The sequence below is a fragment of the Typopeltis vanoorti genome, chromosome 20, assembly GCF_054136105.1.
Source record: "Typopeltis vanoorti isolate ZY-2024b chromosome 20, IOZ_Tvanoo_1.0, whole genome shotgun sequence".
Taxonomy (NCBI): domain Eukaryota; kingdom Metazoa; phylum Arthropoda; class Arachnida; order Uropygi; family Thelyphonidae; genus Typopeltis; species Typopeltis vanoorti.
In genome coordinates this window covers 39,352,734-39,376,377 of record NC_143568.1, presented here as the reverse complement: position 1 = coordinate 39,376,377, position 23,644 = coordinate 39,352,734, and the positions used below count along the sequence as shown (strand labels likewise).

Below are 23,644 nucleotides of genomic sequence, written 5' to 3'. Positions count from 1 at the left end.
TTTGCCGAAAGTGAAACTTTATCTATTAAATTTTCTAACAGTGTGTGCCACATATTAGAAATTTTCAAAGTAGCAATAATAATAGTTATTACAAAGCAGTAAAGTTTTGTAACAATAAAATAAAACAGATTCAACAATATTATTAACTTATTTCTTTTTCTCGTGTGGGAGAAAAACGGTAAAATGTCACTCTTATAATTGTATCAGATGTTCTTTTGGCAAAAATAAGAAACGAATAATTTGCACTTTCTTTTCAAAACACAAAGAAAGAACATTGTAAATTCTTTCAATGAAAAAGAAAATACTGCATATTTTTCTCCTGCTATTATCTCATTTTTTTAGCGGTACAAAAAAGAAATCACCTACACATAACAGGAGAATAGAAGATAGAGAAAAATATGTAAATTGATTACATTACAACTAATAGAGAAATCATGCCAGAAAAAAAATATTTATGTAATAGTTCTAACATCAGCAGATATAACATTTACTTCTAGTTTAATGTGGCATTGTTGAATTAGCTAAACTTTTGCTACTATTTTACACTAAACTGCCTGAAGTGATTTACATTTGTAACAATTGTCTTGCGAACGATTTTTTAAATAAATTCTCTGAAATATCTGCAGATTCAATAGGTCTATAACCCTCACCCCCATAAAAAATTATTATGTAATACATATGCGCCTTTTCTTTTAAATAATTCAAATCTTTTTTTTTTTCAAGATAATGGAATCAAATAATTGATACTTTTTCGATAATAAAAGTGAAACTGATCATTATAAATTAAGAAATTACTTTGGCATAAATGCTATATCAGCCTGTAAAACAAATATCAGTATTTCTATGTCAGGATGTCTGCTAATCAACAGTTGAAAACAAAACAGGTCATTTTTGGTGTATTCTGCACTACAGTTGAGGCACTTCAGTGTGACTTCTGGTGAAGTCTGTTTTCTTTCTCAGGAGCAGTGAGAGTAATTTAAGCCTTTAGCTTTTCCTCCAGCTAAGAGGATTATTATCAAGTATTTCTAAGACGTAGATTATTTCAGAAATAGCAACCAGCAGCAGTAGTAGTAATATTTATAATTTTTTAAAAAAAAATAAACAAAAATAGCACTTCTGAGCTTTCTTTTGTGTGGTATGCATATAAACAGTTTTACATGGTGAAAATATATCGTAGTATTTCTAAAACTTAGAATAATTTCAGCACACAGCTGAACAGCTGATTGTAGATTGCAAAGAAATACTACATTATTTGAAGTTTCCAATATACAACAATATTATTGCTTCATTTCTTTGTCGAAAGTAAAATGAAGTAATAGATTTTGGATACTGTCTGTAAAAGCTTTCAAACCTGTAGAAATTTAGAGTAGTTATGTAATTGAGTTCCAGAAGAGGATAAGGGGGGGGGGCATTAAAAATCTTCAAAATGAGCATAAATATTGAATTATTCCGTATATGATATCTTTCATATATTAGATTTTCAGCATATCTACTGTATTTATGCGCTGGATGTTATAGTAATGTGCATCCTATATATATATATATATATATATATATATATGTGTGTGTGTGTGTGTGTGTGTGTGTGTGTGTGTGTGTGTGTGTGTGTGTGTGTGTGTGTGTGTGTGTGTGTGTGTAATAAATTTTTTAACTTGGGGATATTGTATATTAGGATAACCAAGTTATTTTATAAACTTGGTTATTTTAACTCCTAATCCCAAGTATGCAAACAAATAAGTTTGCGCCTGAAACAGAGTTCAAGTCTAAAGATGGTACAACACCAGGGCAACTCATTGTAAAGGTGGGAAAAGCTCTGATCACTATTCTTAGTATTTTCCCATAATGTAAAGCACATCTCACTAGAAGATGTATATAATGCAATGCATTATGGGTGTGGTCACTACCTAGACCGGTTTCAACCTTTATGATATATATACACACACACACGTATGTGTGTGTGTGTGTGTGTGTGTGTGTATATATCATGGTAAATGAGTGGAATAAGCTGCCAGAGCCTGTCTGTTGTGGGTGCTATGACGGTGAGTGAGTTCAAGGCAAGGTATGATACATACTGTGAGAATGTCGTATAGTTGTGTGGATATGATGTTTAGGGCCTCCTCGATGAGTCTAAGGACTCCCTGGAGTCGCCCGTAATAATAGTAATAGTAATATATCTGAAAAATCACTGTATATAAATGTTTGTTACTAAAAAGATTCACAGTCAGAACCGAGTAATGTAGTTGAATATGATTCGTTGTCCATAATAATAATAACAACAACAAAAAAAAAAAAATTGTTTCTAACACTGAAATGTGACGATCCACATAATGGTATTTTGTATGGAAAGAAAGCAAAAGCTTATATTTATTTCAATAAATGTTATTTAAGAAATATAAATATTTGACATAATATTTTCAATGCAAAAAACATTTGAAAATTAGGGGGGGGATGCTTCTATAGTGTCAGTAACGTGAAAGAACATAAAGTTGTCTTGTTTCATTGCACTGATTAGAAAAACAAAATCCCAACAAAATCTACCACTAATAAATAGATTCATTGCAAAAGCTGATCTGGTCATTTCAAGATCGATTATTTATTTTTGCAGATGTGAAATTCGTTTTTATTTTTGCGAAGATACACAATAAATAAATTGTGCAGCAAAAAAAAAAAAGGTCTAATCTCGTAGAACAGTAAAGGAACTTCCAAGTAACACAGAACGTGTAAAGACAAGTGACACAAAGGTTGCTCCACCATAACGTTAATCCGCTAAATGCTCGAAAATCGTAGTTAAGCGATTAACTGCAGAACAGAGTAATTATACGATAAAAGGTAGAACCGCTATTAAGTTTTGATCGATGAAAAATGCTAGGATAGACTGGCTATTTTATCCATTTCGGCCGGTAGGATAATATAAGATATACACCAAAATGGCTCCCAATTTAAAATTCTCACAGGCCTTTTCTTAATGATTCACATTCTTCATTTCGATATGAAAGCATCTCCTTCTCTGTTTGCTTGTTTACATATTGCAAACATAAATTACCAGCTACCGAATTTCTCCTTCATCCAAAATCCAGTTTCGAAATACACACTGCATCTATAATCAACTTCTACTATTTAGCTCAGTGTAATGGTCTCTAAGTCTGATACAATTACGTGAAAAAAAATAAGAAATCGATCCAAGATGAGATTGATATTATTAAACGAAGATAATAATATGATCTTCATTTTTCATGTAGGTATTTGCCCAGGATGTGAGTCACCATCAGAAAATGACAACTCAGGCAAAGGGGGAAACGAACATTATTCTGACACCATCCAAATAGGAAATAACGAACAGCTTATGGGAAGATCAACAGATGGCGAATCGATGAAACCCAACACACTTAATGCAAAAAGCGATTTCTCTGATGCCGAAAAAAGTGGACATGAATCTCATGCATTTAAAAGACAAAGTCTTGATATGATTACGGAAGGATTGAAAGAGGAGGGTTCCACTGAATCCAGCAATGATAAAGCTATGTGCGAAGATTTCACAGATGCATTTAAAAGACAAAGTCTTGATATGATTACGGAAGGATTGAAAGAGGATTCCACTGAATCCTGCAATGATAAAGCCATGTGCAAAGATTTCACTGATGCATTTAAAAGACAAAGTCTTGATATGATTACGGAAGGATTGAAAGAGGAGGGTTCCACTGAATCCAGCAATGATAAAGCTATGTGCGAAGATTTCACTGATGCATTTAAAAGACAAAGTCTTGATATGATTACGGAAGGATTGAAAGAGGAGGGTTCCACTGAATCCAGCAATGATAAAGCTATGTGCGAAGATTTCACTGGTGCATTTAAAAGACAAAGTCTCGATATGATTACGGAAGGATTGAAAGAGGAGGGTTCCACTGAATCCAGCAATGATAAAGCAATGTGCGAAGATTTCACTGATGCATTTAAAAGCCAAAGTCTTGATATGATTATTGAAGGATTGAAAGAGGAGGGTTCCACTGAATCCAGCAATGATAAAGCTATGTGCGAAGATTTCACTGATGCATTTAAAAGACAAAGTCTTGATATGATTACGGAAGGATTGAAAGAGGAGGGTTCCACTGAATCCAGCAATGATAAAGCTATGTGCGAAGATTTCACTGGTGCATTTAAAAGACAAAGTCTTGATATGATTACGGAAGGATTGAAAGAGGAGGATTCCACTGAATCCTGCAATGATAAAGCCATGTACAAAGATTTCACTGATGCATTTAAAAGACAAAGTCTTGATATGATTACGGAAGGATTGAAAGAGGAGGGTTCCACTGAATCCAGCAATGATAAAGCTATGTGCGAAGATTTCACTGGTGCATTTAAAAGACAAAGTCTTGATATGATTACGGAAGGATTGAAAGAGGAGGATTCCACTGAATCCAGCAATGATAAAGCTATGTGCGAAGATTTCACTGGTGCATTTAAAAGACAAAGTCTTGATATGATTACAGAAGGATTGAAAGAGGAGGGTTCCACTGAATCCAGCAATGATAAAGCTATGTGCGAAGATTTCACTGGTGCATTTAAAAGACAAAGTCTTGATATGATTACGGAAGGATTGAAAGAGGAGGGTTCCACTGAATCCAGCAATGATAAAGCTATGTGCGAAGATTTCACTGGTGCATTTAAAAGACAAAGTCTTGATATGATTACGGAAGGATTGAAAGAGGAGGATTCCACTGAATCCAGCAATGATAAAGCTATGTGCGAAGATTTCACTGGTGCATTTAAAAGACAAAGTCTTGATATGATTACGGAAGGATTGAAAGAGGAGGATTCCACTGAATCCAGCAATGATAAAGCTATGTGCGAAGATTTCACTGGTGCATTTAAAAGACAAAGTCTTGATATGATTACGGAAGGATTGAAAGAGGAGGGTTCCACTGAATCCAGCAATGATAAAGCTATGTGCGAAGATTTCACTGGTGCATTTAAAAGACAAAGTCTTGATATGATTACGGAAGGATTGAAAGAGGAGGATTCCACTGAATCCAGCAATGATAAAGCTATGTGCGAAGATTTCACTGATGCACTTAAAAGACAAAGTCTTGATATGATTACGGAAGGATTGAAAGAGGAGGGTTCCACTGAATCCAGCAATGATAAAGCTATGTGCGAAGATTTCACTGGTGCATTTAAAAGACAAAGTCTTGATATGATTACGGAAGGATTGAAAGAGGAGGGTTCCACTGAATCCAGCAATGATAAAGCTATGTGCGAAGATTTCACTGGTGCATTTAAAAGACAAAGTCTTGATATGATTATGGAAGGATTGAAAGAGGAGGGTTCTGTTGAATCCACCAATCCTAAGGTCACCAGCATTAATTCTCCTACTGAAGGGGGAACAGGAGCTTCTATTTTTACTCTCGACAGAGATACTATTGAACTGACTAGAGATGATATGAAAGTGAAGAATCCCATTGACTCCGATGACCAACTGATGTGTTTCTTAATCATTTTTTTAGGAATATGTTTAGTTTTATATATTTCATTGTTATTATTATCATCATTAGCGACAACTTCAATTTTGTGTTCATATTATTTTAAATTCCTTATTTTTATAATTTTTCTGATATATTATTAATTTATTTTATTGAATTTATATTATTTCTAAATTAACACTATAATCAAGATTTTTAGTAGTGTATGAAAATATTTTTATTATTTTAATTTTTCATTTTTGTTTGTTAATTTCATTATTATTTCTTAATTATTATTTTTTTGTTTGTTTGTTTGTTACTATTATCACTATTATTGGCTATTATTTTTTTTTTCGAAATTTTATTTGCAAACATTGTTGAATGTAATAAAAAAAAAAAAAAAAGAATCATTGTCCTGAATATTTTGGCTTAGTAGAATTTTTCTTTCCTCATCCCGACGTGCTCACTGAAAGTATAAAAAGGAATCTGTTATGTAAGTTTGAATTCTTAGAACATAAACGCTGTTGATTCATTCAGCAACCAGCGAAGTCTGCCCTGAAAGTGGGTTATAAATTTAAATAACTAACTGTCCTTTTACAAATGATAAATTATGTGTATTGTCAAAAAGTCTACATTTTGCAGTAACACCTTGTCGTCTGCCTCATTTAGACTTTATGGTAGGTGGAGAAAAAGTCATTACCTACAGATGAGTAGGTAATGTGCAATCTCAACCTTAGCTACATAACAAGCTAAGGTTGAGATTGCACAGATTTTGTATAAAGCTAACACCCCCCCCCCCTCTCTCATTTGAAGTTTTTTTTATTATCTGAATTAAAAGTTCTTCGTTATTTACGCCAAAATAATAACATAACGAAAAAAAAAAATTGTATTCAAGTGGAGCATTTTGGTTTGCTGCCATAACGCTTGATGTTTGGTTTCAGCTGTTCGAACAGCCAGTCCTGGTTCCGAGTTCTCTACAATCAATAATGTAGAGAACAAAAATAAATTAATAAAAATATTCTAGCTCATCTGTTTCTTTCATGTTGAATAATACAAGCAAAAACACTTCTAATATATCCCGGAATGGTATTTGTTTATCTTAAGTTTCCGATTTTTTTTTCTTTCAAAACTATATGAAAGGAATCACGTGTTATTGTTCTTGGTTACCCAAGAACAATAACTCATTCGTGTTACATAATACAATGTAAACATAAGAATTTTGTTTTGGGCAGTCGCACACAATTTGTTCATTTTTCAAATCTACTAGATATATATTTAGAACATTCAAGATTCCCTGATCTAGTTCCTGTTCTTTATATTAGGCTTCGTTACTTAAGAGATTACATTGTTAAAGGTTGCTGGGAACAAAACTTAAGTTTTTTGAATAAATAAGCATCATGTCTGAAGTTTAGATGTTTATCATATTTTAAGCAATATCATTCACATAAATTATTCAACGTAGTGCCTTTGCAGATCAATGCATATCTGATACTTTAGAAAGGATTGTAATTTATTTTGTGTGGGTTACAAAATACAAAAACTCGAGAAAGCACGCACGCGCGCATATATGAACCGACCGATTATTTGCTAATGACACCTATAATGGCAACTCGGGAGAAGGTCATTTACTGTAACAACCTCTCATTTTTGGCATCGTAAATATTGGTTGCTTTATTTATAGATTTATATTTGCTTTTATATGTGGTTTATCATTGCCTAAACACGCGTTTCATTAGTACTGTGATGCAATGGTGTAGCTAGGGCTTTTGCTGACCGGGGAGATCCCTGAGTTTGCCGCCCCTCTCAATACATACCAAAAATACTACAAAAAATCAAAAACGACGTATAGGAAAATAAATTAAAACACTGTTTATTTTTGAAGTAAATCTTTAATTTCAACATTCTAAAATTTATTTTTCTTGCTTTTCTGTTAGCAAACTCGTCGATGACATTGTCAAAGTCTATTTCATAAAAATGTAGGTAATTCTTAATCAATTTTATTTAGAAACACTCCTCTCACAACTAGCAACACTTACAGCAATTGTGAGGAAAATTCGCAGTAGTATTACAATATTTGGAACTGAGTTCTCGAGACTGTATTTAGAATTAACTGCAAAAGTTCAAAAATGTTCAAAGTGCCGCCCGGGGCGGACCGCTCCCTTCTAGCTACGCCCCTGCTGTGATGTATTCACGAAAAATTCATTTTCTTTCCAATTTTCTGTTACGGATCACAGGTCAGTTATGATATAAAGTTCTACATAATGAATTCAGAATTATCGCGCATCATCTGTTTACCATCCGATTTCTTATACTGCGTTTCATTATTATTATTATTATTATTATTATTATTTTCCATGTCTTATAAAAATCAAACTTTTCGATGTCTGATTTTATCGAAACTACGCTAGTGGGATAACATGGCTAATTATTTATTAATAGTCTTTTACACTTACTATTTTGTCAAAGGTGAACAGTTTTTTTTTTTTTTTACTGTAAATCGTAAATCAATATTATGCAACTCAACGCTGATTCCTACACACACATAGTCATCTGATGGCATGTGGTCCACATCCTATCCTATCCCGTAGTTCTTAATGGACCGTTCGGCTGAGCCATGAATGTCTAATGGGCGGTGAATTAAGACAGATGGCGCCCTCTCCTCTTCTGTCTTCGTCTATATGTCCTGTGGCTGTATCCTGAATGTTCACGGGTTCGGTTTGCCTGTTTGCGGGATGAAAAACCCCAGGATAAACTGGGAGGAAAAACCCTACTGTTCACGCCCAAGACCAGCTAACTTGGCTATGGCTGAGGAAGATTCTTAAGCTCCTCACGTCTCCGACGGAAATCGAAACTAGGACACTCCTTCCCCAGGCATATGGTTGCGAAGCGCACAGACCACTAACCCCGCGGACGTGCTCACATACAGCAGGTTTATATATCGATAAATAAACAGAGAGTTATTTATTTATTTTTTTTTTCCGGATTGTGTGTGAACATATGCACCTGGTTGGCAGATGGATTTCACTCGACAGAGTGAGATCGTCCCACTGCTTAACGAAGGCCTGAAGCGACTTGAAAAGTTCTATGTTTAGTCTGTATAGAAGAGTTAGGATTATCTAACCTTAGCTCGCATATGGTACCAAATGTACGACGAATTTACTACCATCCAATAGGGTATTATTAACATTATATATATATATATATATATATATATATATATAGTGCGAGTCTGAGGCAACTCGTGGAGTAAGCTCCGATCGCTTTCCTTAGTATTTTCCCCTAATGCAAAGCACAACCCCTTGCAGAGATGTATGATGTAATGCATTAAAGGCAAGGGCCATTACCCAGACCGGTTTTGACCTTTATTGAGCCTTGACATTTTTAGGTCTGGCTCCCACTGATGAGATCGTATTTTATTGATGTATATACTACACACACTTTTTCTAACATAATCTGGAAACCCTGTTTCTGAGACGAAACATGGAAATTTTTCGCCATTTCAAGACTCAATAAGCAACGCGGTTGATCTCATACAGGGCGATGAAATTCATTTCCCACTTTAGTGCTAATTGAAAATTTTATGCTCGTATTTAAGTTGTAATCGGCAATTAGAACTGAAGGTTGCGCAAAAGATGGCTAATGTTATATCATATTATTGTTACTAAAATCAGCTAATGTCTTTATTGTTATTATTTTTAATTTAAAAAAATCATAACGCCTTTTATAATTGTTATCATTATTATTATTATAACCTAGATGCCTGCAGAGAGCTGAAACCAGCGCAATATTTGTAGGTATTACAACGAGACTGAAAATTAGAGAGAAATTACACACACACACACAGTCGGTCAAGCTCGGACGCGAACAGACGTGCCTGAAATCGCTCCTGCTTTTACCTTTATTTTGTGCGGTATCGAACAGAAAAACTGGATGTGTCTAGTATCGACTGATAACTCGTACAGTGCTCGATCTAACAGTGAGTAATTTACTCTATAGTTTCATAGCTATAAGCGCGTATGACTGAAATTTTATTCCATCTTTTTGCCACTGGGAGGTACAAAGGACACAAGAAACAACTCTCTGAAGCCTAATTCAATGGAAGCGTCACTTCCAGGAACAAGCAGAAAAAATGTAAGTACACATTCTTAAACTGTGTATCTTAGAAAGCATAGCAGTTCAATAGGAAAGCAATAACTCACACAACTTTAAGTAATATTAAGATGGCGGCACGGGACGAATCAGAATTCGAAAAAGCCCTAGATCTGCGGCGTAACGTTGCTAAAGTAAGTGTCACTTTAAGAAATGATTTAAAAAAGGACATATTACCAGCAGTGAGCGAACTAACAAAGGTATTTAATAAAATGAAAAATGCAACTAAAGTATCGATAGAACAACAGACTACTACAAACAACCAAGGACAGCCCAACTTAGCTATACTCGCAAGTAGTTAAAAATAACGCTGAAAGCAAAGACGGATCCGAAAACAATTCTTGCTATAAATGAATAGTCAAACCGATAGCTTAACTAAACAGAGAAGAAACCAAAAATCTTATAAAAGAAAAAATAGACCCAAGAAAAATAAAAATCGGAATCACAAAAATGAAAACTATTAATAACGGAATGTTAAATGAATCAAAAGAAAAGACCGATATAGACTTGTTACATAACGAAATCACGAAGGAAGGCAAAGACACATTAGTAGCAAATCCCAGTAAGAAACACCTTCCAATGCTGATAATATATGATATTCCCAGTAAAATAGATACGAACAACGCAATAGACTCAATCCGCATGCAGAACGAAGAACTCTTCATCGGCGACACAAAGATGACACAGACATTTATCATAACAAATATAAAAATGAATAAAAGAAACTTGATTATAGAAGTCGATCCAATGGTGAGGACCAAACTGCTGAAAACCGGTGTCAAAATCCTATGGAGAATTTGCCATTGCGCACTAGATACGAACGTATCTAATACTAAATACGAATGTGAAGTAAGCATTCTGAGATGCAAATTTCACCATCATACACGAGACTGCAGGGGCGAAACCACCTGTTCATTCTGCTCTAAAGAACATAAGTTCAGCGAGTGCCCACGAAGTAAGTCAGAGATGAACTGCATAAATTGCCAAAATCACAACAAGCATGCCAAAACCAAAAATGACAGCAAACACATGGCATTAAGCAAAGACTGCCCGACATACAACTACCACAAACAGCTCAAAATTCAAAACATAGATTATGGAAAGCAATAATAAAGCTTGTAGAAACAGCACTACTTCCCTGGCATGTCTTCAAATAAATCTACAACGCTCTATCAAGGCTGTCAATAACTTGACAGAACTCATAAATAGGAAAAATACAGGACTAGCATTAATACAAGAACCCTACAACATCAACAACAAAATATGCGGCTTTCCAAGTAATTTTAAAATATTTTCCAAAGGATCTGAAAGAAAGAGAGCTACAATACTCGTAGTCAACCCTGAAGTCGAGGCAATATTAATTTCTCCGCACAGCAACGAGGACTCGGTACTTATTGAAATTACGTACAAAGGAATTAAAACTTTTGATGTATGTATCTAAACTATTACACCGACATAAAATATGACTTAGAAAAAATGGGCAACATCATGGATTTTACCATCAACCACAGCTTAATTATGGGAATAGATAGCAACGCCCATTCGGTATTATGGTTTAACGAAAACACAAACAATAGAGGGGAAAAAATTTGGAAGAGTTCAGAGCATCAAATTCCCTACACATACTAAACGACGACAGTAACACTCCGTCATTTGAAAATACCAGAGGAAGCGGCTTCATTGATCTGACACTGGCAAACAACGCTATTTTACCCCGGGTTTCTGAATGAAAATGTGAAGAAGAGGAAAGCTGTTCTGATAATCGCATATTAAGTTTTATTATCAGTAACAAAAATATAAACGGAATAAACAAAACAAACCATCGCATTACCATCAAGTACTTCACCAATAAAACCAATCTAGAGATATTTGCTAAAGTATTAAAAACCGAATTTTCATGCCTAATCTCAGAACATCACTTTAATGCGAACAGCGAAAAACAGCTCATCTTAGACAAGAACTTAGCCACCTGGGCATCAGCACAAACCGATATAGACTTCCTTGCTTCTGCATTTTCATCAGGACTGAAAAAATCTAGCGATCAAACACTCAGAACAACCAAGAAGCTAAACATAGATGGAAAAAAATCAGTACCATGGTGGAACGACGAACTAACAGTCCTAAGAAAACGTGTTAACGCACTCAGACGACTATACCAAAGAACATACAATAACCAAGATTTAAGAGAGAGCAGAAGATAGAACTACTATAAAGCCAAATACAGCTATCAGTCCAAAATTACAAACGCGAAAACAGAATCATGGAAAAAATTTTGTACAGTTTCAACCGTATCGAATCTTTGGAATTGCATATATAAATTAGCAGCAAATAAGAACAAGACAACACCTATACTATCAACTATCAAGAAAACAGACGGCACCTACACTAAAAACGTAGCAGAAACTGCAGCTATTATGATAGAGAAGTTTATTCCCGATGACGATGAATCAACAGATGAAGAAATCCACAAAACCTACAGACAAAGAATGGAAACAGATATAGACTTTCCTGACGACGATTCATTTGCAACTAATGGAATCGAGTCAATATTAAGATCGATGGATCCAAGGAAAAGACGGAAATAAGCAGCTACATACTCTTAACAGCGTTTCTCGAACTCCCCGAATTCATAACAACAGTTTACAACAAATGCCTAAAAAGAGGTCGATTTCCTTCAATATGGAAACACTCAAAAATTATACCTATAATCAAACCAGGAAAAGAAACATCCGACGAAATTAACAGATACAGACCAATCAGCCTCATAAACGTTGCTCGTAAGGTACTAGAAAAACTTCTAATAAACCGAATAATGCACACCACGTCTACTCAAGAAACTTATTAAGAAGCAATCAATACGCATTCAGACCTCAGTCCAGCACAGTAGACGCAATTATAGAAGTGAAAGAGTTCGCAGAACACAGTCTACAGCAAAAAAAGACGTACCACTGATCTACCACTTGATGTACAAGGAGCCTTCGATGCTACTTGGTGGCCAGCAAATCAATCAATCAATCAATCAATAGATTTAAGATGCCCTAAAAACTTCCTCTGCCTTACAAAAAATTATTTTTCAGACAGAAGAGCAATTATGACAATAAAAACCACAACTGTAACGAAAAAAGTCAAACGAGGCTGTCCGCAAGGTTCCTGCTGTAGGCCAGGTTTCTGGAACACCCGTACGATTCGCTTTTAAGACTTCCTGTCACTAGTGAAACAAAAGTCATAGCCATAAAAAAAATAAATTTATTTTAATTAATATTAAAATAAATATTAATGATTAGATACATTCTGTGGAAGGAAAGTCAACGAGAAGGAAGTGTTGTGATAGGATGCCATATTGCAGCCCTATCTGTTCAACAAAGTATTAACAAATTAGGCTACCCGCAGGACGACTCATCACACTCACCAAACGTAACCGTTAAGGTACTACAAAGGATAATATATAACGCCTTTCGTCGGCCGACACATCGAATGCGCAGTTCCGGGCTAGAACACGAATCTGCACAAAAACATTCAGAAACGAGGCTCACAACAAGGGTTTCCATAGTAGGACCGCAATGTGCAAGCCCCACATTACCAGAACCAACATTAAGCATCATCTTCAGTGGTGCAAAGAGCGTGTACAGTGAAACGTTGAAGTTTGAAAAGCTGTGTTATGTACCGAGCAGATGGACGAGTGTGGGTGTATGCCCGGTGAACGTCTCTTACCAGAGCGTATAACCCTAACTATGAAATTCCGAGGTGGCGGTATGATGGTATCGTCCTGTTTTCCCTAGTTTGGCCTCGGACCTCTGTTTGTGGTGCCACGAACATTGAACTCCGAGAGGTATCTGAATATTATGGACAATACCATGCTTCCTACTTTGTCGCGTTTCTGCGGAACTGAACCATTGTCTCTTTCATAAAGACAATGCACCGCATAAGGTTGCTGCTGTAACTGCATGGTTTGTGGACGTGAACGTCACCTTACTTGACTGGCCTCTACAGAACCCTGATCTCAACCCTAATGAACGTATGTGGGATGAACTGGAGCGTATGGTAAAGTCAACGGACGTCTGTCCCACAACACTTCAGGACCTCGTTACATGCCTACAGGAAGGATGGCCCAAAATTCCCATCGATCGCAATATTACGCTTGTGGCATATATGCCCCTTAGGGCATATATGCCACAAGCGTAATATTATATATATATTATAGCGTAATATTATATATATACAGGGTGTTCGGGATAAATTTGACATATTTATAATTAATTATATTTTTCCGTAAGTTACATGTATTAACACACACTTCTCTTCATTTAAAAGTTTGGACCCTTCTTCATTCATATACAAGATGTCAGAAAGGATGGATAGCTGGAACCCACCTGAATCATGGAAGAGAATAACTTGTATCATGATGATTCGTGCCCGCCATCAAAATAAGGATATTACGACTGCTGCCCAATGCTCCCTGAATACAGTAAAAACAATCAGGCATGAACTAGAGACTTGCAATGGTGACTACGAGGATGTAGCAAGAAGAAAGATCCCTAGCAGACGATCTCATTGCGTTCGTACAGCAGAATTCCTCGCAAATCTGCAGGAACAGGTGTTGAAGAACCCTGGCATTGGAATTCGGGCTTTGTTCGTGGAGTTGCTAACTGTAGTCAAGCCCTGGATAACAAGGGTAGCCAATGGTAGGCCGTATGTATGGCAGCAGGATTCGGCCCCTTGCCACACCTCTGGGAAAAGTCAAAAATGGTTGTCTGAAAATTTCTACGACTTCACCAGTCCAAATGTTTGGCCTCCAAACTCCCCAGACCTTAACCCCATGGATTATTTTGTATGGGGCGCAGTTGAAAAAGACACCAATCGCACTTCCAGTAATACAAAAGCCCAGTTAATGGATAAAATTAAAACAGTTTTTGCGGCCCTTCCCAGGGAGACTGTAGCATCAGCTTGTTCGAGGTTCCGAAGCAGAATTGAAGCTGTGATCGATGCTAATGGTGGTTATTTTGAGTAAATCTTGTTGATAGTATTGTAATTAACTCTGCCTGTAATGTTTTTTTGTCAATTCATTAAATTTAATAGATACAAAGAAGATTTTCTTTTTCCTTACGAAACTGTCAAATTTATCCCGAACACCCTGTATATATACGACGCGTGTTCAAAAAAAAAAAGAGCCGAACTTTTTAAATACAGCGCCAACCGGCATAGTGAGCGCGCTGCGGTTACTGAGCGCACCTAGCGGCAGGTTTGACAACAAACGGCAGTTTGCCCCGTTCTGCTATGAGCATTAGTCGTTGAGTTACATCCGCTGAAGTGAGAACGCGCACAAGCTGTTCGTCCGATTAGTGACAAAGTGACAATGAAAGTGCTTCAAGAACAACATGTGTATGTGAAATTTTGCTGCAAACTTGGTAAAAATTTTATAGAGATATTTCAATTGCTTAATCAAGCATACGGGGAGGACTGTATGAGCCGAAAGCAGTGCCATGAGTGGTTTAAGCGTTTTAAAAAGGACAGAACGTCGGTCGGGGAAGATCCCAGTCTTGGACGAACTTCCACATCAACAGACGACGACCATGTCGAGAGAGTTCGCGCTGTTATTCGTGGAAATCGTCGTTAAACTATCCAAAACGTTGCTGGCGAAGTGGGCATCAGCATAGGATCTTGCCATCAAATTTTGACTGAAAAACTTCAGATGCGTAGCGTCAGTGCAAAATTCGTGACACGTTTGATGACTCACAATCCGAAACAGCAAAACATCAGACATCCGTTGTGCTCCATCCATCCTATTCTCAGGACTTAGTCGCAGTAGACTTTTCCCAGCATGGCATGGCGCATTGTCCTGCTGGAAAAAAAAATAATCAGTTGCATTCCCATAGAACTCCGCCATCGCTCCAGGCAGATGGTTAGCCGGCACCTCCTGGTACCTAGATGCATTTTGAAAGGACGTCGTTTCCAAACCAAAGAGGAGATTCAGGAAAATGCGATAAGAGAAGTGCGCGCATCATAGAAAGTGCGTTCCAGGAAGCATTCCAACAATGCTTCCTGGAACCCACTCTCAGTGATGTGAACATTCCAAACGTTGGGAACGGTGTGTCGCCAGTAGAGGGGGACTTCTCTCAAGCGGGACATTGCTTGAAATGTTGTAAAATTAAGCAATAAAGTCTTTATAGCAAAAGTTCGTTTGTTTGTTTTTTTTTTTGAACACACCTTGTATATATATATATATATATATATATATATATATATATATATATATATATATATATATATATATGCTGTCTATAAATTCCTGCCTACACTGTTCTGGTGGGATATGTTGCCATTCGGCCTTCAAACGCTCCGACAATTGCTGGTGGTCAGTGACAGGTGGCTTGCACAAGTGTATGCGGCGCCCCAGAATATCCCACATAACTTCAATCGGGTTCAAATCGGGACTCTGGGCCGGCCAAGGCAACAGGTTAACGTCAACCTCTGTGAACCACCTTTGTGCTGTACGCACAGCATGGCATGGCGCATTGTCCTGCTGGAAAAAAAAAAATCGGTTGCATTCCCATAGAACTCCGCCATCGCTCCAGGAAGATGGTTAGCCGGCACCTCCTGGTACCTATATGCACTGAGTCTCGTGACATATTGGCCCATACCTACAGAACAGAACATTGCTCATGCTATGACTCCACCAAAATAATTCTTTACTGTGGGCGCGGGACATTGTTGGTCATATCTCTTGTGAGGGTGCCTCCAGATCCACACACGTCCATCCAATAGGAGAGAGTAAAGCGACTCTCATCACTCCACACCACTTTCGCCTACTGGTCACTGGTTCAATGCTGAAGCTCTTGACAGCAGTGCAGACGCCGCGAGCATTCACCTTCGAGATGAAAGGCTTCCTCTTCGCAGCCCGCCCTAAAAATTCCATCTCATGAGGAGCATGCTGCACTGTTCGTGCTGATGTGCCACGCTGGGAGGTAGAAAGAGAACCTGCCTGGTCCAGTAATACAGCAGCTGTGATGGCCTAAACAGGTCCTACAAGTTCTCGTGACTTCTCAGGCAATGGCCCGTTTGTCGTGGTCCGAAAGAATAAGGGATCGTCCTGATCGTGGTGTGCAAGTTGTTCCCTTCTCGTATTGTGGATGCCCGATCAGAAAATTGATCTCACGGATATCATGAACACTGATTGCCACTTATATTACACCCAATGATCATACCTTGTTCAAAATCACTTAACTGACGTGTCTTGGGGAGGCTGGCCAGCTGTGTTCTGTAAAACTGCTGCCTTGGATGTCTGTTACCTTCCTTTTATAGCAGATCCCATGCAGTGCTTTATGGGAAGTCAGTACATTATATCTAGAGGATGTCTAGATATTTTTGTAAGGCAGTGTACACTCACACAAGCAGAACATGAGACATAAGTCCATACTGGTTGCATGCCATAAACTCCACGAATTACTAAAACTCATATTTAAACCTTGACAGTACATGTAATTACAATCAAATGTTTCCAAGGTCATTTTATGTTTGTGAAAGAGGGAGGGGAGCTACTCAACCAACATTACAAAACCAACATTACAACCAAATCTCAAAACCAAGTAACTCTAATGCTTTTAAAAAAGAATAAAAAATTAAAAAGAAATAGGTACCATATTGAGTAATAATCACTTTGACCAAACTTTGACCAAAAAATGAAATTCGCCATCCGCATAAACAGATGATAAGGTGATTTGTATATATTCATTCATGGCTTATCTCTTTCCTCTCCTTCACTGCCTAATATTATTATTTTTTTTTTTCAAATAATATTTATAACACCAACAAAAAATCGGCTGACACCTTTCATTGTCAAATGGAGTAGCCGCGGCCGTTTAGTCCTAACTTTGAAGTCTGAGAGCATGCCAACTGCCACGCATAACCGATAGCTCGCTCAAGGCCATCAATGATTTTCATAAGCATCCAGGTAGGTGTGCATGAGAGATAACTCAGACATCTCATAGTCCTTAACCCTATCACTACAAAATTTGTCTGAAACATGTGAGTTCTGCAGTCGATTTTCTTGAGTTGTAGGGTTAAAATCCGAGTTTACGGAAGAAAAAAAACCCGTAGATGTGCAAAAGATCGAACTAGGAAACCAGCTGAAAGAGGAGAACTTTCTCAGAAAAGTTCCTGCAGTTGGCAACTAAAATCGAAAACATAACATTCTCCTGGCAGTCTAGCATAAAGAAAATATTCGCCATTTCCAAGGGCTACACAAGCACCACCAACATATTCACTAATGCTAAATTAGATAATCATTATACATAAATTTTCATTGACCTATCCTCCGGTTATAAAAATTGTTTATATGCAATCAATGAACGTCATCACGGATATTTCCAACCGTTACAATCATAAATGAACTTCCAATTCTCTCTTCTTTGAGTTCTCTCTCCTTTAGTCAAGTGCAACAAACTCCTGATGTTTATGTATATATGTCCTGAACTAACTTATGAAGGGCAATTAAATCTTTTCCGTCTTGCATTCCAACAAATGAGCGGATTCTTATAAAATTCATTAATGTATTCTCATAATATCCATTAAACGTCAACTGATTGAATAAAGATACGAACCATAATCCAAGACTTGAAGTGAAGATGATATAAGTAAATACAGATTTCAACTTGTTTTAAAATCAACCCTAAGTTATTTCCTTTACTTTATATATATATATATATATATATATATATAAAGTAAAGGAAATAACTTATATATATATTATATATATATATATATATATATATATATATATATATATATATATATATATATATATATATATATATATATATATATATATATATATATATATATATATAGCTAAAAGAATGTATATTTCTAAGAAACGGGAAAGGTTCTTTGAGAAAAATAAAAAAAATAAAATAAAATAAAAAAATAAAATAAAATAAAAATAGATGCACAGTGAACTATAAGTTTCTAGTTTTATTACCATAAAAGTTGAGCCTCTTTCTGAGGCGCGGCGCATTCGCCAGGTGGAGAGCATTTTTGCTTCGGCTATGGCCTAAGCTTATGCAACGTTTGAAATGAGTATGTCAAATATCCGGTAGATGGTTTTATTACAAGCACTAGAGTTGTTACCTTTGATGTCACATGCTTTTAAGAAAATGCGCCTTCATATGCAAGCACCTTCGCCTCACAGCTCGACTGCCCGGACGGAGGGCGGTGAAACGCGACGAGTGTATTATTATTGGAATCTCCACGTGCAATATAATAAAAACAAAGAAAGGAAATTTGGAAGACGGACGCGACTCTGTAAGCTGTGCATAACAAAGAGGAGGCGGAACGCCATTCACTGCGCGGGATACTTGATTTCGTCCATGTTACAACCCCGCGCTTGTTGAGTGTAGTGATAGGGGGTTGGGAGAGATCGGGGGGGGCCATTATTTCTCATTTAGTTCAAATGGTAGCTTCTGCAGTCCCACCGCCTCGTTCAATTTATCTGCAATTGCCACCGAGAACTGGAGAGACGCGGTGATGAGCTACGCAAGCAAAATATGCGCAAACAGAGTGAAATAAGCCGTCTCTTGAAATGAAAAATGCCAGGGATAGCCCGTAAATGCAAAAGTATGCAACAGTTGGGAGATAACGTGGACGTGTGTGGCTCGAAAAATCGATCAGCAGTAGCTGGAAGAAGTAAATACTTTTTATTATTTTCTTTGAACGCTTAAATGAAATAAGACAGTTAACAAAATTGCCTGAGACCCACCAGTTCATCTTATGAAGAGAAAACAAATTCTCGAGGAAAAAAAAAAAAATCAAATTTTAAAGAAATCATGGGATATATATTTGCAACTTGTGGTAATAATTTCTGAAATCAAATACTTACACGCTATACACTCTTAACAATCATTTCGTGAATAAGTTATTCATCCCACTCTTTGTAAACATTCTCTTTCATGAATTTCTGCTTGATGATATTGAAATAATACGAACATTCAATATAACACTGTGTTATATTAAATATTAAGCTGACGCTAAAGTGCTGCAAATCTCTGCTTTCTTTTTCATTGGATATATCAAAAATTGTATTTGACGATTCGCAATATAACTATATTATGAAGAATTATGATCCGAAACGAGTACATTATAAAATCAGTGACTGGGTTTTTGAGTCTCTGTAATATATTATATGATTTAAAACTGGTTGTTATAAACTGAGTTTATCTATATTAATAACTTTTTAGTTATTTCGAATGTCGTCTTTAAAATTTTGCATTCTTACAACACTTCTCAAATAAAAAAAAATAAAAAATTAAAATATTGAAAGAAAAAACATTCACGTGCATAAAATATAGCTTAAAATTATTGGTTATAAATAAATTATATAATAAAGATTTCTAAACCCAACCCTGGGTTTACTTCAGATTTGGAGTCCAGATCGTGGGCCAGATACCAAAGTTATACTTACATTGACAATGTGATTTTATTTATTTCTTTTTTTTTATGGTCAAGTTATAAGACATTAGGAAGCTATAATACCATGGTATGGGCCAAGGTTCGGCAGAAATGCTACTCTGTATGTGAAAGAACAAGAAAATGAAAGAAATATGCCTGCACTGATAAAGCACTTAGAGAGAGAGAAAGAAAGAAGGTAGATTTTCATTGGCATAGGGAGTGCAAAAAAGGTGGTATAAGATAAAAGTGAAACCCAGAACTTACATTTTGAAAACAAACTCAAAGAATTCAGGAACCGGTGACTTTCTAGTTTTCACGGATTTTTCTGATCTTTCACTCACGGAGAGCACTGAAGACATTAAATGTGTCGTAATAATAATAATACGATAGTGAGATCTTTGGTAACTGCTTCTTTCTTTCGACGGCTGCCATAAAATCACTGGATGTACGTAGAAGTGGGGCAGATGTTGGCATGGGCAGAGATTGCGGCTAATGGCTTTAGCGAAGACCTAAAAAAAGCATGACTGCCATTTTCAAATTCTTCTGATGTTGGATTAACTGACTTTTACCCTCATTATAAGCTTCAGTATACAATGAAAAGAAATGGATACTTTGATTTTAATCAATTATAGCGTGTTTTATTTTTATTGTGATTTACCTGGTAATGAATATTCATAATTACCGTATATGTCGGCGTATAAGACAAGGCCTAAATTTTAGGCTATATTTAGGTTTTAAGCTTATGTAGGTTATATAAGACGACCTCCCCCCCAATTTCTTCTTTCTTGTATTAATGCAACGCTAGGTATTGTTGTTATATCCGTTATTTTTATATCTATGCATATCAGTTATTTTTTTGCATAGCATACATTTAGTATTTACGCGAATTACCCTAATTAAAAGTGATTAACCCCAATTTTAATTAATTATTAATTTTGCATTTTTTTTAATTTTAGGATTATTAAAATTGTTTATCATTTAAAATTATGGAACCAGCAAACAAAACGAAGAAAGTATGAAGCTCGATTTAAAATAAGGTTAATTGAAATGGCAAAGCAAACTAATAACTGTACTGCTGCAAGAAATTTCACATAACCGAGAAGATGGTAAGAGAATGGAGGAAGAAAGAAGATATTTTAAAAAAAATTACCAAAGAAAAAATGTGCGATGAGAACGGGGATCACCCGATGGCCGCAACTGGAAAATCATGTTGCAGAATGGGTATTCGAACAAAGGCAGAATGGTTATCTTGTTAGAAGGAATATGATTAGAGCATATGCACTAAAATGGTCAAGATTAAATCCGGATGAAAGTATAGAATTTCAAGCTACTTCAGGATAGTGTAATCGTTTTATGAACAGACAAAATCTGCTAATACGGCAAAAAAACGAAAATTGCTCAAAAACAACCAGCAGATCTTGACCACAAACTTACAAGTTTCCATAAATTTATTATTCAGTTGAGACAAGAACATAAATTTCTATTGTCAAATATTGGAAATATGGATGAAACTCCTATGAGCTTTGATATGATAAGCAATAAAACAGTGGAGTCTAAAGGTAGTAAGAGTGTGCTAGTTAGAAGTACAGGTCATGAAAAAACAAGGTTTACGGTTGTATTGTCATGTTTGGCTGATGGAACCAAGTTAAACCAATGATCATCTTCAAACGTAAAACTAAACCTAAGATAAAATTTCCTTCGGGTGTTTTTGTACATTTTCACGAAAAAGGATGGATGGACGAAAATGGTGTGAAATTATGGATAAATAATGTGTGGAACACGCGACCAGGAGGTATAATGAAGAAACGCAGTTTAAAGTATGGGATATGTTTCGTAGTCGAGAACAGTGGAATAATTGGATGTTGACTGGTGAAAAATCATTTACAAACGGTGGATCTATGCACACTGAATCACTTGACATGTTGTGCAGTTTTGTGATCAAAGCATGGAATAAAGTAAAAGTAGAGACTGTAATAAAATCATTTAAAAAGTGTGGTATCTCTAATCTTATGGATGGTACGGAAGATGATCTGTTGTGGGACACTGATGACAATGAAAACGAACTCAATTCACCGTATTCGAACTGAGATCCATATGACGATCATTTAAACAATGAATTTGAAGAACTATTTTCAACAGATGATGAAGAAAATTAACATGAAAATTTAGGTTAATAATTATTATTTGTTTTTTAAGACTTACATCTATTGTAATATTTTAAATAAATTTATGTAAAAAAATTAATCTGATTTGTTTATAAACACTGCCTATTTTCTTATACAACGATGTATTGTAACTACCTAAATGTTTATCCAAGAAATTAAGCTTCCCTGTTTATACTTGCCGTATAAAACGACCCATGATTTCGAGGGGTTTTCTGGTATCTGAGAGTCGTCTTATACGCCGACATATCACCGATGTCGTAAATAAAGTAAGGATTATGTTAAACAGACTTTACTACCTAGACAGATTCTTAAATTTAAATATGCTAAAAATATTATATTCTGCCTGGATTCAAAGCACACTACAATATGGTATATTAAGTTGGGGAGGAATCTATCGCACTACTCTGAAACCTTTAGTCTCGACTCAGAATAAAGTAATTAAAATCTTAACTAGAAACAAATATAAGGATACTGCAATGCGTAATAAATACGCCATACTAAACATACTACCCCTTAGATATTTATACGTCAATGGGGTATTATTATTCATAAAAAACGACAACGAATACGTAAATATCAAACAAGATACTTTCCTCAGTAGACATAAGGGCCTAAAATATTTAGTTCCTAAAGCAAATAAAGAAACAATACACAAACATTATACTTATTTAGCGCCAAAGGTATTCAACACACTACCTTTAACAATAAGAAATGAAACCAACCCAAACAAATACAAAACTCTAATCAAAGAGTATTTATTTTCCCACAGAAATGAGGAAGCTCTGATCAAAATAATTGCATAAATTATTGGTTTTTAGCATATTTGTATTCAAAGATCCAGTCTTATGCGTAAAACGTAAAATTTAAATGCTATTTAACTGCTTTGTTTTATTTTATTCCTAATTAATTGTTATGCAACTTTCTCTGTATGACAAGTTTTATTTTATCTGCGATTTTATTATGTAATTATATTATAATAATATGTAATATGTATATTATATGAGCATTACATAAATTTTTGTAACTTTATGCATATCGTAACCTGGATGATCTGTTGCTCTTAGGTTACGCATATGATTCAACATATTATACTATTATAGGAAGTTTAGAAATAAACATGATTTTTTGATTTGAAAAAAAAAATTAAAAAAAAATATATATATATATACTTATATATATATTATATATAATATAATATAATATATATATATATATATATATATATATATATATATATATATATATATATATATATATATATATATATATATATATATATATATAAGTCGAATATAAGATATTCGAATAATTCGAACATAAGTTCGAATCCTTAATCTCAGTTGTTCCCCTAATATTTGTAAATGTCCCTACCAAAAATAAAAGAATACTGCCACTGGTTTCAAATAATATAAAATAGTACTGCCTGCTTAA

General features: G+C 35.5%; 1 protein-coding gene across 2 annotated transcripts in view; it reads right to left on the bottom strand.

The window, feature by feature from the left end:
- LOC150095386 (lysosomal Pro-X carboxypeptidase) overlaps positions 1–23,644 on the bottom strand; it is a 276,707-nt gene that overhangs the window by 138,460 nt on the left and 114,603 nt on the right. The window lies entirely within an intron of this gene.